An 11,991-nucleotide genomic window follows, 5' to 3' on the forward strand; every position below is an offset into this window, starting at 1 on the left:
AGCAGGAAAAGATATTCCCACATGAAGTGATAAGCCCAGCCCAGGCTGTGTGGGACTTCTATCTCTTGATAAGGAAGTGTTCCAACCCCAAGCGCTACTCTTATGCCTCTGTGTGGGTCTGATGATTGCACACAACACTGCTTTCCTCAACACTTAGTAGCTACATAATTTGCAAATATTGTCTCCTGTTCTATGCACTGTCTTTTCATGTTCTTGAAGGTGTCCTTTGAAGCACTAGAGTTCTCTCATTTTAATGTTGTCCAGTTTGTCTATTTTTTTCTTTCTTTGCTTGTACTTTTGATGTCATATGTAAGAAACTAGTACCTAATGTAAAGGCAGTGATATGTTTACTGTCTATGTAGATTTGTCTTTTCCTGAATGTGATCACATAAATTCCTATAAATGTGATTATACATCATAAAGCATTTTCAGGCAGACTTTTTTCATTTGTAATATGCGTTTAATATCTATCCACGTCTGTGTATCTTGATAGATCAGTTCATTTATCACTGAATAATATTTTATTGTATGGACATCCTACAACGTTGTACCCTTTCATTTGCTGAAGGACATCTTGCTAGATTCCAGCTTTTAGTGATTAAGAATAAACCTGAAATAAACATTAGTATTCAGGTTTCTGTGTGGGCATACATTTTCATATCAGCTACGTAAACACCTAGAGGCACAATTTCTTTATTGAATGGTGAAACTATATTTGACTTTCTAAGGTGCTGCCAAACTATCTTCCAAATCAGTTTTGCTATTGAAATCCCTACCAGAGATGAAAGAAATATCCTTTGGCTCCTTACCAGAAATTGTTCTGTCAGGTTTTTTGTTGTTGTTATTTTATGGTTATCTTTTTTTTTGCCATCCTCATAGACCTGTAGTGTCTTCCATATTTGCCATTTATGTATCATACTGCTGTTAACAAAAGCAGAGCAAGAGTTTGGTCTGTACAAAGAACTATGCTCATCTCCTAATCAAATTGCTCTTAGCTGCAGTTATTACATTGATATGGGAGCTATGTTACTGTGGTGCACTTCCATATAAAAGGAAATGTTCATGGAATAACTTTGATAAACCATTATATATATATGGTTTATCAAAGTTATTCTATTATATATATATATATATATATATATATATATATATATATATATATATTCAAACAAAAAAACAAAACTCTGTGAATTGTATAGCTCAGAGGCAAAATTCTCCTCTTTCTCTGCTTTGCATGTATCTAGCCTTACCCATCATTTCCTCTTGCTTATTATCCCTGCTTTTCCTCGTACATTTATTTTCTGTGCAGGTTATATGCATCCTCTCTAAGATCTGCATATACTACACAGTTAACCAGTATTAACTAAAACAGTCTTATATCCCTTTCACTCTTTCATCTGAGGTGGGGTACCACTTTCATTAAGCTCACACATTTTTGTGCATCTTTAATTTCGTGCCGAAGACCTTGATACTTCCCAAACTCTATATTTTTAATTTATTCCTTGAAATTGTTTTTGTCCTCTTTCGTCTTTCTCCTGCAGTCACTACATTTTCCTCCAAAAACGTAACAAATGTTACCCAAATTCAATAGGTCACTGGTGTAGTTCTCATGATAACCTCCTCTCCTGGAATTCAAGTTGTACTGAGTAAGTTTTTGATTTCTTATAGCTTAAGTATTAACTCCAAACCTCCCACAGCAAGCTGTTCATTTGTTATAGGTTTCCTGGTCACCTGAGATAGGGGTCTTTCAACTGGCCTGGCTTTCTCTCTCTCTCTCTCTCTCTCTCTCTCTCTCTCTCTCTCTCTCTCTCTGTCTCTCTCTCTCTCTCTCTCCTAAAAATCAGCATTGATTTAATGATTTATGCCAGCTCTGTAGGTGGCCAAGTCCCCTTCGTCAAGTAGAACAATCACAAAGGAGGAAAAGCAGAGAAATCTTTGACTGAGACATTCCAAATTGTTCCCCCTCTTCTTTCTATATCTACTGTGGACGTTTTGCCTGCCAGCCATGTAGAAACAGCTTCAATATGAATCAAAATACAATGGAAAATCATAATTAATAAGCTTAGATGTCGTTTTTGGAGTTAGTTAAAGATAAATTGTACTAGTATTCAAATTTTATGCAGTTATTATCCTGGAGTAGTAATTTATAGACTTCTCTACTTGGTGGCCTAAAAATATAGCAAAAACAGTTTATGTTTTTGTTTTATACCCAAGAAATGACCTTTAGGGTTAGGGTTATAATTTATGGGTGGAATATTTAACATGATTACTTTTATACTCAATAGGGAATCTTTTTTAGAAAATCACTACTTGGAATGCAGTTCTATAAATGTTGTATCTTGAGCCAAATTAAACATGTAAAATGCCAAGTTCTCAATCTAAGGAAAAACGTTCCCATCTGCTATAATTATATAGAATGAGAGAGATAGTGAATGTATTCCCTTTTAGTGAACACAAAAGAGACACTCATTTTAAAACAAATTGTTGGGCTTTGATAGTTCAGTTAGTGGTGGTTTTGCTCAAATAGAATAATATGTACATTTACTCAGTGTTATGTATTAGCTAGTTAACGATACTTAACATTTTACCAAAACCTTGCAAATGCTCTTTGGCCAGAGGGAGAGTGCAATGGGACATGATTCTCTCTGTGATCAGTTAGAAATATTCAAACAGACAGTTTGCTTGGGTGACATTTTACTTGGAATTTAAACCTTTCTCCAATGAGGTATAAAAGTAGTTTTACTTAACTCAAATTTTATACTTAAGGAATTTATACTTAAATTAAAAATACTTCATTTAGTTCTGAAGTAGTATATTCTAGCACCTTTTGGAAAATCTATATTTTATCAATAGACAGTCTGTGTTCTCATAAAAATGGAAGAAATAAAATATGATCACATTCAAATAGTACTTATCCATGAACAAAAGAGTTATATTTATTAGGTGAATATAAATTATGCCGATTCTGCTAAAAATAATGAAAGAAAGAAAGATGATACTCATTGTCCCTGAAGTAGGCCTCATATTTACACATTTTCTGTATCAAAATCAAGTATGGATCTCAGCAAATCTACTCTATTTTATTCTCAATGCCACTTGGCATTTCTCATAACAATCTTAGCTGTCTTCGGTAAGCTGTTTTTTTTTCTACAACATACACCTCTCTCTTTCATATCACTAAATCCATTATTTATGTGTATGTCTAATTCTGTTATTGGAAACAGTGAGTGACTTTTTAGAGTTACGGATTTTACTTTGTCAAACATATGTTGTTCTTTACTTTTTGTGACTAAAACAAAAAGACACATGAAAGAAACCAAAAAAAATCAATATTTCTCTTTTTAACCATTACTTAAAAATTACATTTGGTTCACAGAAATGCAGGAAATGAGGTAGAATTACATAGAAACCAAATGTTCTGGGCTCCTTTCTCCAAGCAGCTTTCCCTAACCACCATCACCCTGCTTCTATTAAGTGACACGCCTGTATACTTCAATTTTACATTGTATCACACTCCATTTATTATAATTATAAGTATGCATGTTATTTCCACCAATTTGTTACCTGATTGAGGATAGTAGATTGCATTATTATAAATCTTAAAATATGTTGTCCTGAGCAGGAAAGAGGATATATTCCTCATTGTATGTTGGGTAACTTTTTACATTAAAGAGTGAAGGAGTAAATTGTCTAGTTTCCTCTTTAGATTGACTCATACTGCTTTTCTGCATGAAGTTGCTATAGTAGGAGTCCTTCCTCTTACCTCAGTGTAGAAGGCTTTAGAACAGGGGTGTCTAAACTGCGGCCCGCGGACCAACTGCGGCCCACAATCCATTTTTAATTGGCCCACAGCAAATTTAAAAAATATATTTAGTTTACTTAAATAAACCAGGTGAGGCAATACGTACTTCACCTCGAGTGAGTGGCCCGGCTGTTTGTGTATTTTACTGCATATGGCCCTTGGTAAAAAACGTTGAAAAAAGTTTGGACACCCCTGCTTTAGAAGGACCAGAGAGGATTACAGGAAAAAAAATGTGTAGAAAACACAACATAGTACATAGGTCTGACCTAGGCCAAGGAATAAATCACAAAAGGTTAACAGTAATAATAATAATAAAAGCTCCTACCATGAGCCAAGCACCTGTGACACCTATTATAAGGGATACTAATGACAACCTTTCTTGTAGGTACCTTTAAGTTGAGAGCCCATCCTCACCACTCTCTTCTTTCTTCGTTTCCCTGCAGCAGAAGCAGGAACTTACTTGCTTCTGTATCTCTGGCACCTGTTACATTCCTCTCTGCAGAAAACCCGAGTTCCCCCTTGCTCTGGGCAGAGGGAGTAAGATTAATTCAGAGACAATCTTAACATCTGCTGCATTGGACTCAAGAATTTGAAAACCCTCCAAGGAAAGGGACATTGTAAGAATGGAAATTTCTGGTGGGGACTCAATCACATGAGTTTGAACTTTAGTGATGGTTTAGTAAAAGTAGACAATGTAGATTTTTCACTTGAGTGGTTTGCAAGGCCAGTCCTGTGCCACACTGCCCGTTTTTCAAGTTGCACTCTTATTTTAACTGTTACAGATTTGACAGGTGACTAATAAATGAGACCTTGTCCACAGGGGAGAGGTTATTTTATATAGGTGAATGGCCATTTTATAAGGCATTTGGCTTAATGGAAACATGTGAATTTCATCAAAAGCACCACTTTGTGACTTGCTGCAACTTGACTTTGAACTGCTTAAATATAGTCAGTAAAATGTATATGTGGATGCTAAGATGGTTTTTAGTAAGCGTGAAATTCTGAGAAAGATTTAGGATTTACGAAAATAAAACAGACTTTTATATTTACATCTGTTAGTAGTATCAGGAAATATAACAATTATTGGCTACTTTTATTGTGTTTTTCAGCCCAATATACAGGCAGGTAGAGTAAATGGTTCTTGTGTTCCAGAGTGTTAGTTTGTGAGGTTCTGGGTTTCTGAGAGTAGACAGTGCTAGACCAGCTAGGTGAAATCCCATTCATTACTTGCTTCCAAAGAGAGGCAATTTAAGAGCTCTCCTTAGATTCTAGTAGCTTGTCTATAAGGCTCAAGAGACATGTCTCCTCTCACCATGTGGTGAAGTTGGCCTTGGTATTTTAGTTAGATATATTTGGACACCTGACCATAGACATAGGTTTAGGAGACCTAAACTATATAGCCTTTGAAATCATATGGAAAAACTGGTCTTCATGGAACCCTAAGGAAACCATTACAAAAGTATTAATGGCAATTTCCTTCCAGAAATCTGTTGAAGAATGCATCATCAGCTGATGCATTCTCCAGTGGATGAGGGAGAAACCTAATCTAAAAGACAGGTTTCACATGCCTAAACAATTCCATACCAGATGGAAAGACATATGAAAAGATCTACTCAAAAGAGAGTAGATGTTATATTAATACACTGACCTATGCTCAGTTCAGTTCTGGAATTTCAGATACATGGAGGGTAGAGGAAATATGAATATTCAAATTAAGTAATTTCAATAAGTCATATGAAAAAGAACGATACCTTAAATAAGACCTGGTATTTGGCGGCTGCTACCACTTCCAATTTGTAAAATTTGTCAGAGGCAGCCATGTCTCAAGTGACACTGTCTGAATCCTCTATACATGGTAATGAAATAATGACAAAACTAACACTTTGATGGGTGAGTCCCTCAATTGTATTAAAGCATATTGGCCATGGGCCGTAGATGACTAGCATTCATTGTCCAAAGGGTACTTATTTTCTTTTTTCTCCTACCTGTACGAGAGAAGAGTGTTGCTTCTTTCTTTCTTTCTTTCTTTCTTTCTTTCTTTCTTTCTTTCTTTCTTTCTTTCTTTCTTTCTTTCTCTCTTTCTTTCTTTTAATTGGATGAGAAGTGAGCTCAAAGAGAAATACTCAAACATTTTGGAAGCACTTCTAAAAAACCTAGCCTCTTGTTTCTACCTTTTTCTTCAAAACTTGGACATCTGATTATGTCTCTGCTGGTAGAGCTGCCCCTGTATTACTGGAGCAAGGAAAGGGGACATTTTAGAGAGATGATATGGTAGGGCATTTCCAAACAAGTGTAAGAGCAACACTTCTAGATTCCCCTAGATAAAGCCATTTTCCTATTTCCCTATTCCCATTTTTACCAACCTCAGCGGGACATGTACGGACCAAGAGTAAAGGAGCAAAAAATACGTGAAAGGTAGCCCCAAACGATCTGCTTCCCTTTAAGCTACCCATGCTTCAGAAACAGAGCATTGCGGTCAAGTGAAAAGAACATGTCCATACTCCCCATAGCCATCTATAGAACTTAGTCATCTAAATTCTTATTAACTTTACAATGGCATTCTTCACAGAAATAGAAAAAAGAAATCCTAAAATTTGTATGGAGCACAAGAGACTCCTAATAGCCAAAGAGATTCTGAGAAAGGAGAACTAAGCTGAAGGAAACATACTTCCTGACTTCAAGCTATACGACAAAGCTATATTAATTTATGAAATATGGAACCAGCAATCTTGGCAGGCCCCCCACACATGCGTGGCCATGTTTGAGCGGCCTTGAGTGGGGCTCGGCCTGGAGCAGAGGGACTCTAGGCTTCTGGACTCAGTTTATCAGTGCTGGGGCTGGGCTGAGGCGCCGCAGTACCATGAGGTTCCGGTATTCTAGATTTTTTTTTTCCCAGAGAGATTATGGGTAAAGACAAAAGGTTTATATGATCTGAATATAGTGAATCTAGAGAACAGGATACCAGAACAAACAAAACAGAAACAAGCTTGTACATACAGAGAGCATTTTGATAGTTGCTGGATGGGAGGGTTGAGGAGATGGGTGAAGTGGGGAGGGGATTAAGAAGTACAAAATTCGTAGTTACAAAATAGTCATGGAGTATCGCATGGGGAAAATAGTCAGTAGTATTGTAGTAACTATGCATGGTCTCAGATAGGTACTGGATTTATCAGATGATCACTTCATAAGTTATGTAAATGTCTAATCACTGTGTTGTACACCAGTAACTAATAATTGTAATTGAGAAATAAATATATATATATATTTTAAAAAGGAAGACTAACAAGGAAAAAAGAGATTATGACATCTGAAACCCATGATGTTAAAAGATGAAATTTTTGTAGTAATATTGAGGATCATTCAATTTGCCTTCTTAGAAAAAAGATCTCTAATTTCACTAATAAGAACATGAAGAAGGTTAAAAAATCTCCAGAACAGTTGGTTGCTTACATAAATAGAACTGTTGGACAAGCTGTGGAAATTCCAGATAAACTACGTAAGGTGATCTATCACAGAAAGTTCATAATACTTTTCCCAATCCTTGCTAGAAACAAAACAAAACAAAACAAAACAAAACAAAAACCCAGACCCTTAGAAGTGTAGAAGCAGGGGCTATGACACGGCAGAGAAAGAGAAAAACCGGCTTGTGCAGGCCACCTGCCTGACAAATTACACCATGATAGCCGAACATATTTGCTTAACTTCAGTGATTCTGATTCTTCACAGAGAGAAAGCCCATCATCAAAATACAGTGGTTTTTTTCCTGAGGTTTCTCAGGGCCGTGAAAACTAATGATACACATTTTATTCAGCAGGAATTTGAGAGTGAATGTAGTTTTAACTTTCTGGAAAAAAGAGAAGTATAGGTGAACTTGCAGCTTATTTTGTGAGGAGAGAAGATCTTGGAGTAGCAGATTACCTTCCTGTGCTCACCAACAGTTGACCGGAAAAAAACACACAATACATCTCAGTTGGCTGCTGTGTAGACTTGTTTCCTATAGTAAATTCACCACTTAAAAGCAAATTTGAAGAATATACTATAATAGTTGGTTTAAACTGGCTGTAAGCGTCATAAGAAGGTGGTGGTCAGAACTATCATCCAAAATATAAATTATAAATGATGGAAATATTCAGATTTTAAAACAATGAAGTGGATTGTGGTAATAAGAAAACCATCTTATTTTGGTTCCAGGATATATTGATAATAATGCTAAGGATGTAAATGATTATTTATTACAGTTGCATTGAGAAACTTCATCTACTAAAGAGTGTTTGGTTATTCCAAACACCCCTGGACTATATGATTTCCAAAACGTCTTACTAGAGAACTGTGAACTGTGGAAGATATCAAAATTTATTTATTTATTTATTTATTTATTTATTTATTTATTTATTTATTTACTTATTTATTTACTTACTTATTTATTTATTTTATAGCAACATGATGAAACCACTAATGAAATCCTAACAATCTATTTCACACTGAAGTAGAAAAATATCAGAAAGGAGCAGCTTCAATTTAAATGAAGTGAAAGTGTTCTATGAAGACTGTTCACCTTTGCTGCATTTTGGGATTTATATGGTTATTTAGCAAAACTGTTTAAGAAATACTGGCTCTTAATGTAATCTTGCATAAGAATTTTTTAAACTACGTGAAATAACAAGACAGCACTTATTACTAGGAACCATGAAGACCAATCATCATTACTATTTTTAAGATTATATTTTATAGGAAAACACTCAAATGTTTGCAGCTATTTTCTTATGTTGAAAAGACTTTGAAGTTTAAGACATCATAACAAACAATCAATACTAAAAGTTTTTTGCCCACCCAGAGATACTGTGTATACAAAAAACCTTAATTAATAAGCCAATGTGACTCCAATATCTGTTTTAAAAAAAAACAAATATGCTTCTGGCATGATAAAATCATGAGATTAAATCAGAGGCTTCCATTTATATAGAATGTTATTAAGACTTATTCTACATTATCTTTAAAACATGAAAATGTTTGTAATATCTCTGATTTTTTTATTTTTTGCCAGAATCATGTCATGTATGTATGTGTTATTCCTATATAAAAGAAAAAGGTGAATATCTATTTGTATGAAATCTTAGCTGGAAATGTTCATGGAGTTGGCTAATTTATGTTCATTTTCTATTGTATATAGGCTTCTAATGTTTTCAGTTCTGTATTATTTAAGCTTCCTTCATCTGAGTAAATTCACTAAATATTTCTAAATTGTGCTTTTTTAAATTCTCATTTTATATTAGTTCTAACTCTTTTTCACTACACATATTTTAAAGAATTAAATACAATGCTTTAAAAATGTTTACATTTAGTGCTATCTTTGTATTTTAAATTCTAACTTTGTATTACTACCTCCTCCAATGGTTGGTATGAAATGCCAGCAGACTGTATGAGTTTTTGTTTTGTGTTGTTTTAAATACTATTTTTACTGTCAATGAATCCACTTGTAGAATGTCTTCTCAGCTGTATTTCTTAATCTATCTTGAAAGTGTTTGGGACTTAAATATCACTATTGGTTTGTACATCATCTCATCTTTATTGAGCCTTTGGGGTATCTGAGAAAAGATTTTTAGTAATCAAATTTCTATGCAGTAATCCTTCAAGCACTTGAATGTAAATCTTAGGCATTTACCCAATTAGTGACTACTGATATGAATACTAAACAAGCATCTTTCTTTCTGTAAAAATATTATGTCTCATTGAAAAAAAAAGTATGAAACTAGCATAAAAATAGACACTGACCAATGGAACAAAATAGAGAGTCAAGAAATAAATCCTGCATATAGAGCCAACTAATATTCAACAGGAAAGCCAAGAATAGCCATGGGGAAAACCGTTTGTCTCCTCAACAAATCATGCTGGGGAAACTGGATAAACACATCAAAAAGTAAAATAAAATTTTACCCCCATACTGCATTCATAAAAATTAACTGAAAATAGATTAATGACTTAAACATAAGACCTTATACCATAAAATTCTTAGATGACATCATAGGGAAGAAGCTTCTAGACATTGGTCTTGGCAATAATTTTTTTGGATCTGATACCAAAAGCATAAGAAACAAAAGCAAAAATAAATAAGTGGAAATACATCAAACCTTAACACATTTGCACAGCAAAAGAAATAAGCAACAAAATGAAGACAATCTATAGAATGGGAGAAAAAAATGGTAAACCATATGTCAGATAAGAGGTTAATATCCAATATATATAAAGAACACATAGAACTGAATAACAAAATAACAAACAATGCAATTTAAAAAAATGGGCTATGGAACTAAATAGACATTTTTTCCCCCAAAGAAGACATCCAAGTAGTCAACAACTTTATGAAAAGATGCTCAATACCATTAATGATCAAGGAAATGAAAATAAAAACTACAATGAAATATCAACTCACATAAGTTAGATTGCTATAATCAAAAAGACAAAATTAAATCCTCAGCTAATATTATACTTCAAGGTGAAAAACTGAAAGGTTTCCTCTAAGATCAGGAACAAGACAAGTATGCCCTCTATCACCACTGTTATTCAACATAATATTGGAAGTCCTTGCCAGAGCAATCAGGCAAGAGAAAGAAATAAAAGGCATCCAAATTGGGAAGGAAGAAGTCAAATGGTCACTTTTTGTAGATGGTATGATTCTTTATTTAGAAAACCCTAAAGACTGCACCAAAAAACTATTAGAAACAATAAACAAATACAGTAAAGTTGCAGGATATAAAAATCAATATACAAAAACCCATTGCATTCCTATACACTAACAATGAAATTTCAGAAAAAAAAAAAAAGATGAAAAAGAAAACAATTTCTTTTGCAATTGTAAGAAAAAGGATAAAATACCCAGGAATAAACTTCACAAAGTATATGAAGGACTTACTCACTGAATATTACAAGACATTATTAAAAGAAATTGAAGAAGACACAAATAATTGGAAAGATATTCTGTGTTCTGTGTTCATGGATTTGAAGAATCACAATAGGCAAAATGGCCCATATTAAAAAAAGCAATATACACATTTAATGCAATCCCCATCAAAATCCTAATGGCATTTTTAAAAGAAATACAACAACAACAACAACAAAAATAAAAATGTCAGATTTGTATGGAATCACAAAAGACCCTGAATAGGCAAAGCAATCTGGAGGGGGGAAAAAAAAAGTGGAGGCATCACACTGCTTAATTTAAATTATCCTGCAAAGTGACAATAATCAAAACAGCATTGTATCAGCAGAAAAAAAGGACACACAGACCAATGGAACAGAATTGAGAACCCAGAAATAAACCCCCATATATATGGCCAGATAATTTTCAACAAAGGAGACAAAAACATACAGTGGAAAAAAAAAAAAAAAGCCTGTTCAATAAATGGTGCTGGGAAAATTGGAAAGCCACATGCAAAAGAATGAAACTAGACTGCTGTCACCTTATACCAAAATTCACTCAAGATGGATCAAAGACATAAATATAAGAACTGAAAAAATAAATTTCGTATAAGAAAAAACAGGTACTAAACTTATAGATCTTGGATTTAGAAAGGATTTTATTAATTTGACCTCAAAGGCAAGGAAAGTAAAAACAAAAATATAAATTAATGGGACTATATCAAATTTAAAAGCTTCTGTACAGGAAAATAAATCATCAACAAAACGAAGAGAAGATATTTGCAAACAACGCCTATGGTAAGAGGCTGATATCCAAAATATATAAAGAACTCACACAACTCTATAACAAAAACACAAACAAACAAGCTAATTAAAAAATGGGCACAGGACCTAAACAGACATTTCTCCCAAAAAGACATACAAAATACCAACAGATATATGAAAAGATGCTCAACTTCACTAGCTATTAGGGATTAGGAAATGAAAACCACAAAAGTATACCACCTCATACCTATCAGAATGGCTATTATCAACAAGACAAATAATGACAAGTGTTGGTTGAGGCTGTGGAGGAAAATTAACCCTCATACACTGCTGGTAGGAATGTATCTTGGTATAGCCACCATGGAAAAGAGTGTGGAGGTTCCTCAAAAAGTTAATAATAGAATTACAATATGACCCAGCAATCCCTCTTCTGGGTATCAACCCAAAAATATGAAAACATTTATCCATAAAGACATACGTGCCCCAATGTTCATTGCAGCAGCTACTGT

General features: G+C 34.0%; 1 pseudogene; it reads left to right on the forward strand.

Annotated features, from left to right (window-relative positions):
• Positions 1 to 7,102: 7,102 nt before the first annotated feature.
• Positions 7,103 to 8,049, forward strand: LOC109455669 (KATNB1-like protein 1 pseudogene; annotated as a pseudogene).
• Positions 8,050 to 11,991: the final 3,942 nt, after the last annotated feature.

Source organism: Rhinolophus sinicus, chromosome 6 (assembly GCF_057876585.1).
Source record: "Rhinolophus sinicus isolate RSI-liver-muscle chromosome 6, RSI-T2T, whole genome shotgun sequence".
NCBI lineage: Eukaryota > Metazoa > Chordata > Mammalia > Chiroptera > Rhinolophidae > Rhinolophus > Rhinolophus sinicus.